Here is a 15,381-nt window from a genome sequence, read left to right on the forward strand (position 1 = left end):
TCTTTTTCTTTCAATTACGTTTTGTGTTCCGGCTCAGAGAAGTGGGAGTCTGAATAAATAATTCGACATAATTTTGTTCAAATATTTCCGATTATTCGTGGTATTTATGTGAGTGGCTAGTTACCAGATGAAAATTTTTTTAGAATGAAAATTGTGGCATAAAAAATTTGTGCATCTTGAATAAGTATGATTTTAATATTCCTTAATCATGATAATTCAACAAGCCTTTCATATCTCATTTTTTCATTCCAAAGACACTATCCCCATGGAAATGTACGCTTAGACCTCCCACAAGAATAATGTGAGAATGAGGTTGAGAAAGCTAACCGAGGAAAAAGTTGAAAAAATATTTTTTTATAACTCCCAATGAAGTGAAAAAGCAATACTCATTTTGTCAAAAATTGTATGAGTAGCACAAGCTTTCTTTTCTCTAATCCAGCATCATTCCCTTGGCTTAAACCCAAATGAAAAATCGATATAGAATTTTTGAAATCAGCATCCTTGAAAACCTACATTTCGATATACTTGTCGATTTTTTGTAAAAAATGTCATCCCCCACCCCTTGAATGTAGTATCATCCCCTTAGCTTCAACCAAAATGAAAAATTGATAGCATTTCTGAAATCAGCGTCCTTGAAAACCTATATTTTGATTATACATGTCGATTTTTTGTGAAAAGTAGACCTACTCCCCTATATGGTCTCACCCCCCTCCCCTTGGAATCGAAAAAATGATTGCAAATTTGGGTTCGACGGTACAAAAAACATTAATACAGACATCATTACCTCGGTAGTAAAAAAATGTACACTTACGTTGATTACATTTCTAAAATTGATTCAACATAAGCAAGATAAGGGTCAAATTTGACCCCCTCTACTACCTCCCAGGAGGGGTGTAAACAGTGCCTCCGAGTCTTATTCGATGGAATTTGCTTTGTAGTATTCGAAAATCGACATTAGAACCTTCTCCCGCTAATTGTATCCGGTACACAGTTCAAAAACTCCGATTTTTGCGAGAAAATGCCTAAAAAACGTCAATTTTTAACCCCTTCAGACCCCTCTGTACACCCACGGTAGAGGTATGCGAAAGTATTGATGGTCGATTCGCAGTGTAATTGACCTGTAGAATCCGAAAATGACCATAAAAATGTCGATGGAAGGCCAGCGTGTCGTCTAGGGTTAAAAAACTGTAATTTTGGGGTATTTTTGAGAAAAATGCCAAAACTTCACTCAGAAAACCTCAAATCTGAGGCATGCCTCTTCCTCAGATTTTGAAAGTAATGATATTTTCGAACTCAGCGGGGTTCAATCATATGGAATTGACACGAATATCGCCCCGTTAGCCCCATTTGGAAAAATGGGGGGTTGAACCCTCCCCCAAATCACCCCCATTCCCCTCCTATGGGACTTGGCGATTGCCTCCCGGGCTTAAAAATTTTCTTTTGGTGTCCTTGTTCATCATACCAAATTTCAAAGCTTTATCATAATTTGCCGCTTACTTACAGTTTGCCACTGAACTATCTCTTTCTAAAAAATACTTAAATACCTATTTGGAAAAATTGAGAAAATGTCCATCAAAATTTAAAATTTTTCCTTCAAGTATTCTCTATTTCTTTTAAAAACATGAATTTTTCGGGGAAAATCTGAAAATTTTGAATTAAGAGATTACCAGGTGAACTTACCTTAAATTCATTTTCGAATGAATTAATTAACTGAATTGATTCGTTCGCGAACGAGTCACTGAAACATACAAATCAATTCGTTCGCAAATGGTTCACTAAAAATTATTCAATTCGTTCGCGAATGATTCACCAAAAATTGATCATTTCGTTCGTGAATGATTTACCGGAAATTAATTGAATGAATCGATTCGTTCGCGAAGGAGTCACTCATACGAATCAATTCGTTCGTGAACAATTCGCCAAGAATTAAATAAATGAATCAATTCGTTCGCGAATGAGTCACTTTTACAAATCCATTCGTTCGTGAATTATTCACCAAAAATTATTCAATTCGTTCCTGAACGATTCGCCAAAAATTATTTGAATGAATTAACTCGTTCGCGAACAAATCACTTATATGAATCCATTCGTTCGCGAATGATTCACCAAAAATTATCCAATTCGTTCGTGAACGATTCGACAAAAATCATTTAAATGAATTAATTCATTCGCGAACAAAACACTTATATGAATCCATTCGTTCGCGAATGATTCACCAAAAATTATTCAATTTGTTCGTGAACGATTTACTTCAATTCGTTCCTGAACGATTCGCCAAAAATCATTTGAATGAATTAATTCGTTCGCGAACAAAACACTTATATGAATCCATTCGTTCGCGAATGATTCACCAAAAATTATTCAATTTGTTCGTGAACGATTTACCAAAAATTAATTGAGTGAATCAATTCGTTCGCGAATGATTCACTTATACACATCAATCTGTTTGTGAATGATTCACCAAAAATTATTCAATTCGTTCGTGAATGATTCACCGAAAATGATTCATTTCGTTTGTTAACGATTCACGAAAAATTAATTGAATGAATCAAATCGTTCGCGAATGATTCACTAAAAATGATTCAATTCATTCGCAAATGATTCACTATAAATTATTCAAGTCGTTTTTGAATGATGCACCAAAAATTGATTCATCGAATCGATTAGTTCGCGAACGATTCACCTATAGAATTCAATTCGTTCGCGAATGATTCACCAAAAATTATTCTTTCTTTCTTGAGTAATTCACTGCAAATTAATTGAATCAGTCGATTCGTTCGCAAAGGAGTCACATACACAATTAATCAGTTCGTTCGAAAAGGATTTATCAAAAATTAATTAAATGAATCAATTCGTTCACGAACGAATCACTTATAAAAATCGAATTTGTTCGCGAACGAGTCACTAATACGAATCAATTTGTTCGTGAACGAATCGCCAAGAAATAAATAAATGAATCAATTCGTTCACGAACGAGTTACTTATATGAATCAATTCTTTTGTGAATGATTCACCAACAATTATTCAATTCGTTCGTGAATGATTCACCGAAAATGATTCAATTTGTTCATCAATGATTCACCAAAAATTATTAAATTCGTTTGCGAATGAATCACCAAAAACTAATCATTTCGTTCGTGAACGATTCGCCAAAAATTAATTGAATCAATCAATTCATTCGCGAATGAGTCACTGCAAATATTTCAATTCGTTTGTGAATTATTCACCAAAAATTATTCAATTCGTTCGCGAATGATTCACCAAAAATTATTCATTTTATTGGTGAATGATTTATCGAAAATTAATTGAATAAATGGATCTATTCCCGAAGGAGTCACATACACGAATCAATTCATTTGAAAATGATCCACTAAGAATAATTCATTTCGTTCGTGAACGATTCACTGAATATTAAATAAATGAACCAATTCGTACGTGGATGATTCACCAAAAATTATTCAATTTGTTCTTCAATGACTCGCCAAAAATTATTCGACTTGTTCGCAAATGATTCATTACTTATTATCAACAATTGATCAATTCGTTCGTGAACGATTCATTAAAAATTAATTATGGCATTCGCGAATGATTCACCTGGAAATCAATCAATTGTTTCGATCGCCAATCATTTGTGAATAATTGACCAAGAATTATTCATTTCGTTCGTGAATGATTCGCCAGAAATCAATTATATGAATAGATTCGTTCACGAACGAGTCACTTGTATGAATCAATTTGTTCCAGAATGATTCACTAAAAATTACTCCATTCGTTCGTGAACGATTCATCAAAAATTAAATAACTGAATCAATTCGTTCGCGAATGATTCGCCAAAAATTATTGAATTCATGCTCTAATGATTCACCAACAATTAATCAATTCGTTCGTACATGATTTACTAAAAATTGATTATTTCGTTCACAAATGATTCACCTATAAATCAATGAATTTGTTCAATCACCAATCGTTTGTGAATGATTTGATTCGATTCGCTTTGCTTGGAAATAAGTCAATTACTATACAATAGTTGCATCCATGAATGGAATTTATAACGAGTTGAGTAGCCTAGGAAAACGTACCATTGTAAGAAGATGAGAATTATGACCCGAATCATAGTTCATTCGTTCGCGATCGAGTGATTTGAACAAATGAATTCGTTCGCGAATGATTCGCCAAAAATTTATAAATGATTCGATTCGTTCGCAAACGAGTCACTTATACGAATCCATTCATTCGCGAATGATCCAGCAAAAATAATTCAATTCGTTCACGAATGATTCACCAAAAAATTTTTAAATGATTCGATTCGTTCGCGAACGAGTCACTTTTACGTATCCGTTTGTTCGCGAATGATTCTCCAAAAATTATTCAATTCGTTCTTGAACTATTCACAAAAAATTTATTAAATGATTCGATTCGTTCGCGAACGAGTCACTTATACGAACCCATTCGATCGTCAATGATTCACCAAAAATTATTCAATTCGTTCGTGAACGATTCGCCAAAAATTAAATAAATGAATTGATTCGTTCGCGAACGAGTGACTTATACGAATCCATTCGTTCGCGAATGATCCACCAAAAATAATTCAATTCGTTCGCGAATGATTCACCGAAAATTTATTAAATGAGTTGATTCGTTCGCGAACGAGCCACTTACGAATCAATTTGTTTGTGAATTTGTTCAATTTGACTTCATTCTGGCTCAATGTTCTTTCTCAAAATGAAAAAAATATAGAATGAGAAAAATTGTTTGATTACGTAGGTATTACAAAAAGAAGTTTAAGAGCGAATCCCGTACATTTAAAAGTAGGTACCTATTTAATTGAAATCGTATGAAAAAAATATCTCAAAATATTCCCGCATGCATGTAGGAGTTTTGTATCACACCTACGTACCTATGTGTTGATTTGACGAGTCAATATTAAGCTAGAAACTTCTCGCAACCTTAAAGTTTCGCAGCCAGTTCACATATACTATCTACTTAGCTTCAGCTAACGACTTAACGACGTAGGTGGTCGATAGGATAGGCACAGACACGGGGTACATAAAAGTGAAAAAAAATCATTGTTATACATTTAGAATACGAACACGTACAGAGTACGAGATTAATGAGGTTAGAGCCGCTCAAGTTAAACACGTGCAAAAAGGCAACGTGGAAATGATTTGTTTAAATAACACGTTAGCTCACATAAATTTAGGTTACGTTGAAATTGTGTTTTCACTTTGGAAACGAGCTCGAATTATTAGACGCCAAAAGCTAGAGCATCACGGTAAAGGTCTACTCCCTTAATACTTGGCGACCTCAAAGCTTTTAAAGTAAATATGTAAGTCACGATAGAAAGATACAATTAGAGAACGAGCCTTGGAAGATAAAATTTCACCTTGGTCATAGCCAAAAGTTTTTTTCTTCTGCTGGTTCTGCTGTACATTGAAATCAGTTTCATTATGGTTATTTATTAGTGCAACAATTTAGTATTATAAGGAAAATTTATTTAATGCGGAACTTTCGCTGCGTTGACTGTTCGACTGCGAAATGTTACTTTTTTGGAAGGTCTAATCGTACACTAAAAAAAAAAAAACACTCACGCATTATGCGAGAGAAGACCTGCAGCTTTTTGTCAAATAAAATATTTTACGAACGAATTGATTCACTTTTTGTGAAACATTTGTATATACCTAACAGAAATTAATCTGTTTACAATCGAATCAAATCATTTACGAACGATCGGTGATTAAATAAATTGACGGATTTCTTAATGAATCTTTCGCAAATGGAATAATCAATTTTTTGTGAATCATTCGCGAACGAATCGATTTATTTGATTAAATTTTGGCAAATCACTCGCGAACGAATTTATTTGTTCAAATCAGTGAATCACTCGATCGCGAACGAATCATTCAAGGACAAACTGAATAATTTATTCACGAACGAATAGATTCGTATAAGTGACTCGTTCGGTCGTTCGCGAACGAATCGATTCATTTGGGTATTCAATTTTTGGTGAATCATTCGCGATCGAATGGATTCGTATGAGTCACTCGTTCTCGAACGAATCGATTCATTTAAATAATTTTTGGTGAATCATTCGCGATCGAATTGAATAATTTTTGATTTTTTGGTGAATCATTCACGAACGAGTTGAATAACATTTGGTAAAATCATTCGCGAACGAATCGATTTATTTGAATCAATTTCGGTGAATCATTCGCGAACGAATTTATTTGTTCAAATCAGTGAATCACTCGATCGCAAACGAATCATTCAAGAACAAACTGAATAATTTATTCACGAACGAATTGATTCGTACAAGTGACTCGTTCGGTCGTTCGCGAACGAATCGATTCATTTGGGTATTCAATTTTTAGTGAATCATTCGCGATCGAATGGATTCGTACGAGTCACTCGTTCTCGAACGAATCGATTCATTTAAATAATTTCTGGTGAATCGTTCACGAATGAATTGAATAATTTCTGGTGAATCATTCGCGATCGAATGGATTTGTACAAATGACTCGTTCGCGAACGGATCGAATCATTTATTAAATTTTTGGCGAATCTTTCGCGAACGAATTGAATAATAATTGGTGAATCATTCGCGAACGAATTTAATTGTTCAAATCAGTGAATCACTCGATTGCGAACGAATCATTCAAGAACGAACTGAATAATTCATTCACGAACGAATTGATTCGTATGAGTGACTCGTTCAGTCGTTCGCGAACGAATTGATTCATGTGTGTATTTAATTTTTCGTGAATCATTCGCGACTGAATGGATTCGTATAAGTTATTCGTTCGCGAATGAATCGATTCATTCATTCAATTTTTGGCGAATCGTTCACGAATGAGTTGAATAATTTATTCCGAACGAATTGATTCGTAATAGTGACTCGTTCGCGAACGAATCAATTCATTTATTTTATTTCTGGTCAATAATATTCACGAGCGAATTTAATAATTTATTTGCGAACAAATTGATTCGTATAAATGACTCGTTCGCGAACGAATCAATTCATTTATTTTAATTCTGGTCAATAATTCACGAGCGAATTTAATAATTCATTTGCGAACAAATTGATTCGTATAAATGACTCGTTCGCGAACGAATCGACTCATTTAATCGATTTTTGGAGAGTTTTGTGTGAATAAATTTATTTGTGTACACGAGTCGTTCGCGAACGAATCGACTCATTCAATTAGTGTTTGGTGAATCATTCACAATCGAATTGAATCATTTATGGTGAATCATTCGCGATCGGATTGAATAATTTTTGGTGAATCATTCGCGAACGAATTGATTGATAAATTAATGAATTTACTAATTCGTTGGTGAATGATTCCCTAAAAATAATAATCTATTCTTGTGTGAATGGTTCTTTCAAAAAATTAATGAATTCGTTCGTGAATGATTCCCTTAAATGAATTCCTACTCTCACGAACAATTCAATGAAAAATGAATCAATTTATACGCGAACAATTCGTTCGAAAACAGATCAACTTGTTAATAAACGATTCGTTCAAAATAATTGACCTTAGGGAATCGATTTTTTGTTGCTCCAAATGGACTCCCAATTTGTTTTTTTGTGATAACCACCGAAATGGTCGAATGGGCCCAAGTTGAAAATTCAAAAAATTCAAATTCTTACCCCCATTTTCGATTAATTTTTTTTTCTTGCTGCAGAAGTAGTCGGTAATACACGATTAAATGAAAAGCTTTTATTAAATATTTAACATTTTGGTTATTTTGAATAAAATTTATGAAAAGTTTCGATGAAATATTCGCCTCATCGTAGCGAGAGATATACGAAATAATTATTAAATGTAGCCTCCCCCCTGGCAGCCCCTTCGGTTCGGAAAAGTATACACGGTATACGGGGCTGCGAAAGATATGCTGGTGTATCTTTTAAATATGTATTTCTGCGAGACGCGGCGTACGCTTCTTTTTATACTAAACCACGTTTTATTGAGAAAGTTATGAATAACTTTGAGAATACTTTTTCGTACGTGATTTACGCGTACTATACAGTATACACCGGCATTACCGGCGTTTGCGATACCATGGTTAGGTACCTTTATATTTATAGCAATTGCTAAGTGTGCGGCGAATCTGTGTTACAACCAAACGTGTTTATTACACGACGAAAAATTCGCGTACCGGAGAAAGAGAGAAATATGGTAGGTGGCTCAGAGAAGGGTAGTTTCGCTGTTAATACTCTTTTCTGGTGCGTTTATAGCGCCGGATATATTCTTTCTCCTGCTTGGATATTTTTTCTCTCTAGATTCTCATCGTATTGCCTTCCTTATTCGCCTCGAGTAATCGTGTGCACAATACGATATGTATACCTACCCAACTACCCATACCTTGGTATTTATACGTACTAAATACGCGTGTCTCTGTGTATAAGTCTGGTGTGAATTCGTAATTCTTTTACTCAGAGCCCCATAATAATACGATGGAAATCGAAAAAAAAAGGTACCTTATTTCAACGTTTTAACTGTAGGTACCTGCTGCGAGGGCAAGAATTACTATTGCGGTATTTTAGCAGCATTTTTAATGCCACATTTACCTCTTTTATTGTAAGCGGGGAGCTGTTTCTTTTGACGAATTTCTGCCACGATCGACGACGACGGTTCTGTGCTGCTGGTGCGTGTTCGTTGTAATAAGCACTCTCTAATTGGCTAGTTCCTGCTTCTGGCGAATTATGGTAATTTTTATTTAATTTTTCCCTGGATGGAATTTATAACGAGTTGAGAATGTCTAGGGAAATGTACCATTGCAAGATGATGGAAATTATGACCCGAATCTGAGTTCATTCGTTCGCGATCGAGTGATTTGAACAAATAAATTCGTTCGCGAATGATTCGCCAAAAATTAATTAAATGATTCGATTCGTTCGCGAACGAGTGACTTGTACGAATCCATTCGTTCGCGAATGTTCCAACAAAAATTATTCAATTCGTTCGCGAATGATTCACCAAAAATTTATTAAATGATTCGATTCGTTCGCGAACGAGTGACTTATACGAATCCATTCGTTCACGAATGATCCACCTAAAATTATTCAATTCGTTCGCGAATGATTCACCAAAAATTTATTAAATGATTCGATTCGTTCGCGAACGAGTGACTTATACGAATCCATTCGTTCGCGAATGATCCACCAAAAACTATTCAATTCGTTCGCGAATGATTCACCAAAAATTATTCAATTCCTTCGTGAACGATTCACAAGAAATTAATTAAATGAATCGATTCGTTCGCAAACGAGTGACTTATACGAATCCATTCGTTCGCGAATGATCCATCAAAAATAATTCAATCCGTTCGCGAATGACTCACCGAAAACTTTTCAATTCGCTCGCGGATGATTCTTCATAAATTATTCAAGTATGTTTGTGAATGATTCATCAAAGATTGATTCAACGAATCAATTGTTTCGCAAACGAGTCACCTGTAGAAATCAATTCGTTCGCGAATGATTGACAAAAAATAATTCAATCCGTTCGCGAATGATTCACCGAAAATAATTCAATCCGTTCGCGAATGACTCACCGAAAACTTTTCAATTCGCTCGCGGATGATTCTTCATAAATTATTCAAGTATGTTTGTGAATGATTCATCAAAGATTGATTCAACGAATCAATTGTTTCGCAAACGAGTCACCTGTAGAAATCAATTCGTTCGCGAATGATTGACAAAAAATAATTCAATCCGTTCGCGAATGATTCACCGAAAATAATTCAATCCGTTCGCGAATGATTCACCGAAAATTATTCAATTCGTTCGCGAATGATTCACCATGAGTTATTCAAGTCGTTTGTGAATGATTTACCAAAAATTGATTCAATGAATCGATTAATTCGCGAACGAGTCACCTAAAGAAACCAATTTATTCGGGAATGATTCACAAAAAATTATTCAATTCGTTCGCGAATGATTCACAAATAATAGTTCAATTCGTTCGCGAATGATTCACCTAAAATTATTCAATTCGTTCGCGAATGATTCACCTAAAATTATTCAATTCGTTCGCAAATGATTCACCAAAAATTATTCTATTCGGTCGCGAATGATTCACCACAAGTTATTCAGGTCGTTTGTGAATAATTTACCAAAAATTGATTCAATAAATCGATTAATTCGCGAACGAGTCACCTAAAGAAATCAATTTATTCGCGAATGATACACAAAAAATAATTAAATTCGTTCGCGAATGATTCACAAATAATAGTTCAATTCGTTCGCGAATGATTCACAAAAAATAATTCAATCCGTTCGCGAATGATTCAACTAAAATTATTCAATTCGTTCGCAAATGATTCACCATAAATTATTCAAGTCGTTTGTGAATGATTTACCAAAAATTGATTCAACGAATCATTTACTTTGCGAACAAGTCACCTGTAGAAATGAATTTGTTCGCGAATGATTCACAAATAATAGTTCAATTCGTTCGCGAATGATTCACAAAAAATAATTGAATTCGTTCGCGAATAATTCACCAAAAATTATCTAATTCATTCGTGAATAATTCACCGAAACTTATTCAACTCGTTCGCGAATGATTCACCGAAAAATATTCAACTCGTTCGCGAATGATTCACCAAAAAATATTCAATTCGTTCGCGAATGATTCACCAAAAATTATTCGATTCGTTCGCGAATGGTTCCCGGAAAATGATTCAATTCGTTCGCGAATGATTCACCGTAAATGATTCAATTCGCTTGTGAATGATTCGCCAAACATTAATCAAATGAATCGATTCGTTCGCGAACGAGTAACTTATACAAATCAATTCGTTCACGCAAAATTCACCAAAAATTAATTAAATGAGTTGATTCTTTCACGAACGAGTAATTTATACGAATCAAATTGCTCGCAAATAAATTATTCAATTCGCTTGATGAATTTTTGACTTATACAAATCAATTCGTTTGCGAATAATTCAACCAATTTTGAAGAATGAAGATTGCATGACTTTTATTTTTCGAGTATCCTAAAAATTATAATACAAATTTGAGCACAAAAATTTTCAAAAACGTTCTGAAATAGTTTTGATTAAAATCTTTGATACCTATTATGATAAAAATTGAACTTGTAACTTTTTTCAGAAATCCTAAAAATCATGAACCCGGCAGCATTTCGGTCTATAAAGACAAGTTTTAACCAATATTTTGAAAAATGAAAATTGCACTGTTTTTTATTTGAATTCCAAAAATTGATATCCAAAGAACTCAAAATTTTTCGAAGTTGTTCAAAAATTTGTTTTGAGTATTTTTTTGATCTTTGGATGAAAATTTAACTCCTTTTTATGGTTCGCATGACATCTTATGCAAAAACCCTAAAAATTATGGCCCTATTTTGAGCTCAAAATTCTTCAAAAATTCTCGAAAACATTATTTTAAAAATATTTTGCCCTGTTTTTTTAGTTTGCTTGACACTTTTTTCGAAAATTTCAAAAATCTTGAGTCAATTGTCGTCTCAAAATTTTAGAAAAATACACAAACACTTTTTCGTGGGAATAAGTACTTGAATATTGCAAAATTTTGACTCATTTTGAAGGTTGCGTGACACTTTTACAAAAATCTCGAAATTCTTGTCCAAAGTTTAGTCTTAAAATTCTTCACTAGAGCTCAAAAATAGTTTTGATAGAAATATTTGACATTCTGGAGAAATTCGATTTCACTTTAAATCATCGCATGATAATTTTTTTCAAAAAATATAATGCATATTGCGAAATTGCGAAAGCTTAACAGCTATTGAAGGTCACGTGATACTTTTTCAGATACTTATCTGAATAATCATGACTCAAGTTTAGGCTCGAAATTCTTTAAAAGTGTTTGAAGATAGTTTTGATTTTCTGGCAAAATTTCAAAATCATACTGATATGTCACATGAAATTTTTTTTCAAAAATTCTGATAATAATGACGATATTTTGTAGTCAAAATTCTTCAAAAATTCTGAAAAAAAAATTTTCTTCGAAATATTTTAATATCTTGCGTAATTTAAACTGCTCTTCATCGGTCGCATGATACTTCTTCGAAGATCCCAAAAATCATGACCCAATTTTAGGCTCAAAGTTTCTCAAAAAAGCAGAAAGTAGAACAACTTTTCCCTTTTAAATTTGAATGTACTTATTAAAAATTTTTCCTAGAGATAAACAGAATTGGTAAATCGATCGAGTACAAGTACATACCATACCTAGATACAGATAAGTAAAACTTCTACGACTAATCCAAGTTATAACGATTGATGAACCATCACGATACCTAATTGAAATTTAGATCGGAATTTCAATTAACAAATTTGATAGCATTTCATCATCTTCTTCAAGTATGCTTACGTGAGGTGTATGTAGATCTGAAAATGTATCACTACTTCAGTATCCATATGTTCGTACATGAAGATCTACAGTGGACAGATAATGTGTTTTTTTAATTCAAGTACCAACTGATACTTTTGGCCTACTTTCGTGGGTGTGTGAAGTATTGTTTTATTCAAAATTTTCATCCATCTAGAGAGTCTAAATGTTTTCACCAAAAGGACACGAATCGCTAATCATGCGCAGAATTCAAGTGTCATTCGACAATGTCCCAAACTTCCGAAGAGCAAATAACTGGAAATCCACACAGTCAGAGTACATGAAGCTAACGAACTCATCGAAATTTTAAAAAAAAACTGGAATACCATTATCAGCTTGAGAACAAACATTAGCAGGAAAAATTTCAAGAAACCCACTTCAAGGTATTTCTCCACCCTTAAAGCAAGTATTGTCAACGAAAAGCTTATCAACCTGGCCGGGAATGGAAAATTTGAAAAAATCTATAGCATGGTATGTTGTTCAACGGTTTTATTCATGTGGACGACGTACAAGCGCAAGAATGGCAACTAAATTCACTTCCACAAATAAAATTGATCAATACTTCTTGGTTTTTCCATAATCTCATCATCTAAAGTGTTTAGAGAATTTCCACGTAATTCCATCATCCATACTTTTCAATGATACCTTCTACATGGTACCCACTTGCTTTTTTCAAAATGTAAATTACAGTACGAAGAAAGAAATATATCGATACACCTATAATAATATTGAAACTCGAGTGTAATTTGATCTCCATTCCGTATCACATTGTTCTTTACTGCTTTTGAATGATCTATAGCTTTTTTTTTGTTTGATTCTGTAAAAAAATTGGTTCCGTTTTTATATGATTTTGTTGAAGTCATACATATTCAGACATTCATTCCGTCAAATGAATGCCCGAATCAAAAAATTTTAGCATATTCCATCCTATTAGAAAAAAAAACTAGAAAAAAACCCTCAACAAAAAGGTATATTTTTGACGGTAAATCGGTGGTAACTACAGATAGATCTCCTCAGCAAATCTGGATTTCTCGATACGCTGTGCCATCTAAAGTTTCTGAATGATAAGCAAATTTTTTATCATTGCCGGATTCACAAGCAACTTTGATGAACTGTAGGCCTATTTCCAAAAATTGCTTTCTAGAGCTTTATTATGATACTTTTGTAATTTTTTCAAGAGCACCGAAACAAAAAATGCTATGATTTTCATGATACATATTTAATGATGTAACTTGCCAATGTTAAACTCTTGCAGAAAACAAAAGTTTCACATAGGCAAGTTATATCATTTCTACCATATGAATCTGCCATTTCGATAGAGCTTCGGAATTATTGTTGAATTAGCATGAAGCTGTCTTTTCCAGAATCGTGTTCCCATAGAAAGCCATATTTGGAAATAGGTCGCTTCATGGTCGTCACAGTTGCTATAAATCGTACAATAATGGAAAAACTTTGCTAATACGTATCAATTAGAGCTATGCTTGAATGACCAAGATACACCTATGTATACTTAATTATTGTGAAAAACATGATTAAAATACACACTATCAACCTTAATTGTTCGTATTTATTTTCTAAAAAATAACGAAAATTTGATACTAAGTCGTTCTGGGAAGTACGTCAAGTTGAATAAAAAAAATCAAAAAAAATGAAAATATCCGATTTATCTCAAAACATCTAAGAATTATTCTGAATACCTATCTGGTCTTCAACGAAATTGCCAATTGGTCTCCTATTAAGACACCCCAAATTGAAAAAACAATAATTGAAATCTGGAAAGTATAAAAAAATGTTATCTTTCTTATCATTTAATCGTGATAAAAACATTTTTATAAATCGGAAAATTCACAGTGAGTATAATAAACTGATGAAGAAAAAAAACAGGTATTTTGTTCGCAGTCGAGACACAATAAATTATCAAGTAGGTAGGTACATAATATAATCAGTTTTCAAAACCAACACGCGTAGGTAGTTCATAGGTTGCAGGACATCTTTTGCAAAAACTCTGAAAATCGTAACTTCATTTTGAGCTCAAAATTCTTCAGAAATTTTCAAAATCAACATTTAAAAAATATTTTGATCCTTTTTTTTAGTTTGCTCGACTTTTTTTTCAAAAATTTCAGAAATCATGACCCAATTTCCGGTTTAAAGTTTTACAAACACACACAAAAACATACTTGAATTTTGCAAAATCTTTATCAATTTTGAACCTTGAGTGACATTTTTTTCAAAAATCTCAAAACCATGTTCAAAGTTTAGGCTCAAAGTTATCTAATAGTGCTTAAAAACAGTTTTGAACAATTTCTGATTGGTCTTTAAAATTCTCTAAAATTGGCCAAAAAGTAATTTTGCCGAAATATTTGAATTTATCAAGACGTTTCAACCAATTTCGAAGAATGAAGATTGCATGACTTTTATTTTGGAAGTATCTTAAAAATTATAATCCAAATTTGAGCACAAAATTTTTCAAAGTTTTAGAAAAATACACAAACACTTTTTCGTGGGAATAAGTACTTGAATATTGCAAAATTTTTGACTCATTTGAAGGTTGCGTGACACTTTTTCAAAAATCTCAAAACTCATATGTGCAAAGTTTAGCTTTAAAATTCTTCACTAGAGCTCAAAATAGGTTTTGATAGAAATATTTGACATTCCGGAGAAATTCTATCTCACTTTGATTGATCGCATGACACTTTTTTCAAAAATCCGAAAAAATCGTGACTCCATTTTAGGCTTAAAATTCCTCAAAAATGCACAAAAAACATTTCCATCTCATTAAGTACATGAATATTGAATACCTATAACATTGCGAAAGCTTAACAGCTATTGAAGGTCACGTGACGCTTTTTCAGATATCCCAAAAATCACGACTCAAGCTGTTTAGGCTTGAAATTCTTTATAAGTGTTCAAAATAGTTTCAATTTTTTGGTAAAATTTTAAAATCATACTGATTGTCACATGGTATTTTTTTTTTCAAAAATTCTGATGATAATGACGATATTTTGTACTCAAAA

This window comes from Planococcus citri, chromosome 1, assembly GCF_950023065.1.
Source record: "Planococcus citri chromosome 1, ihPlaCitr1.1, whole genome shotgun sequence".
NCBI classification, from domain to species: Eukaryota; Metazoa; Arthropoda; class Insecta; order Hemiptera; family Pseudococcidae; genus Planococcus; species Planococcus citri.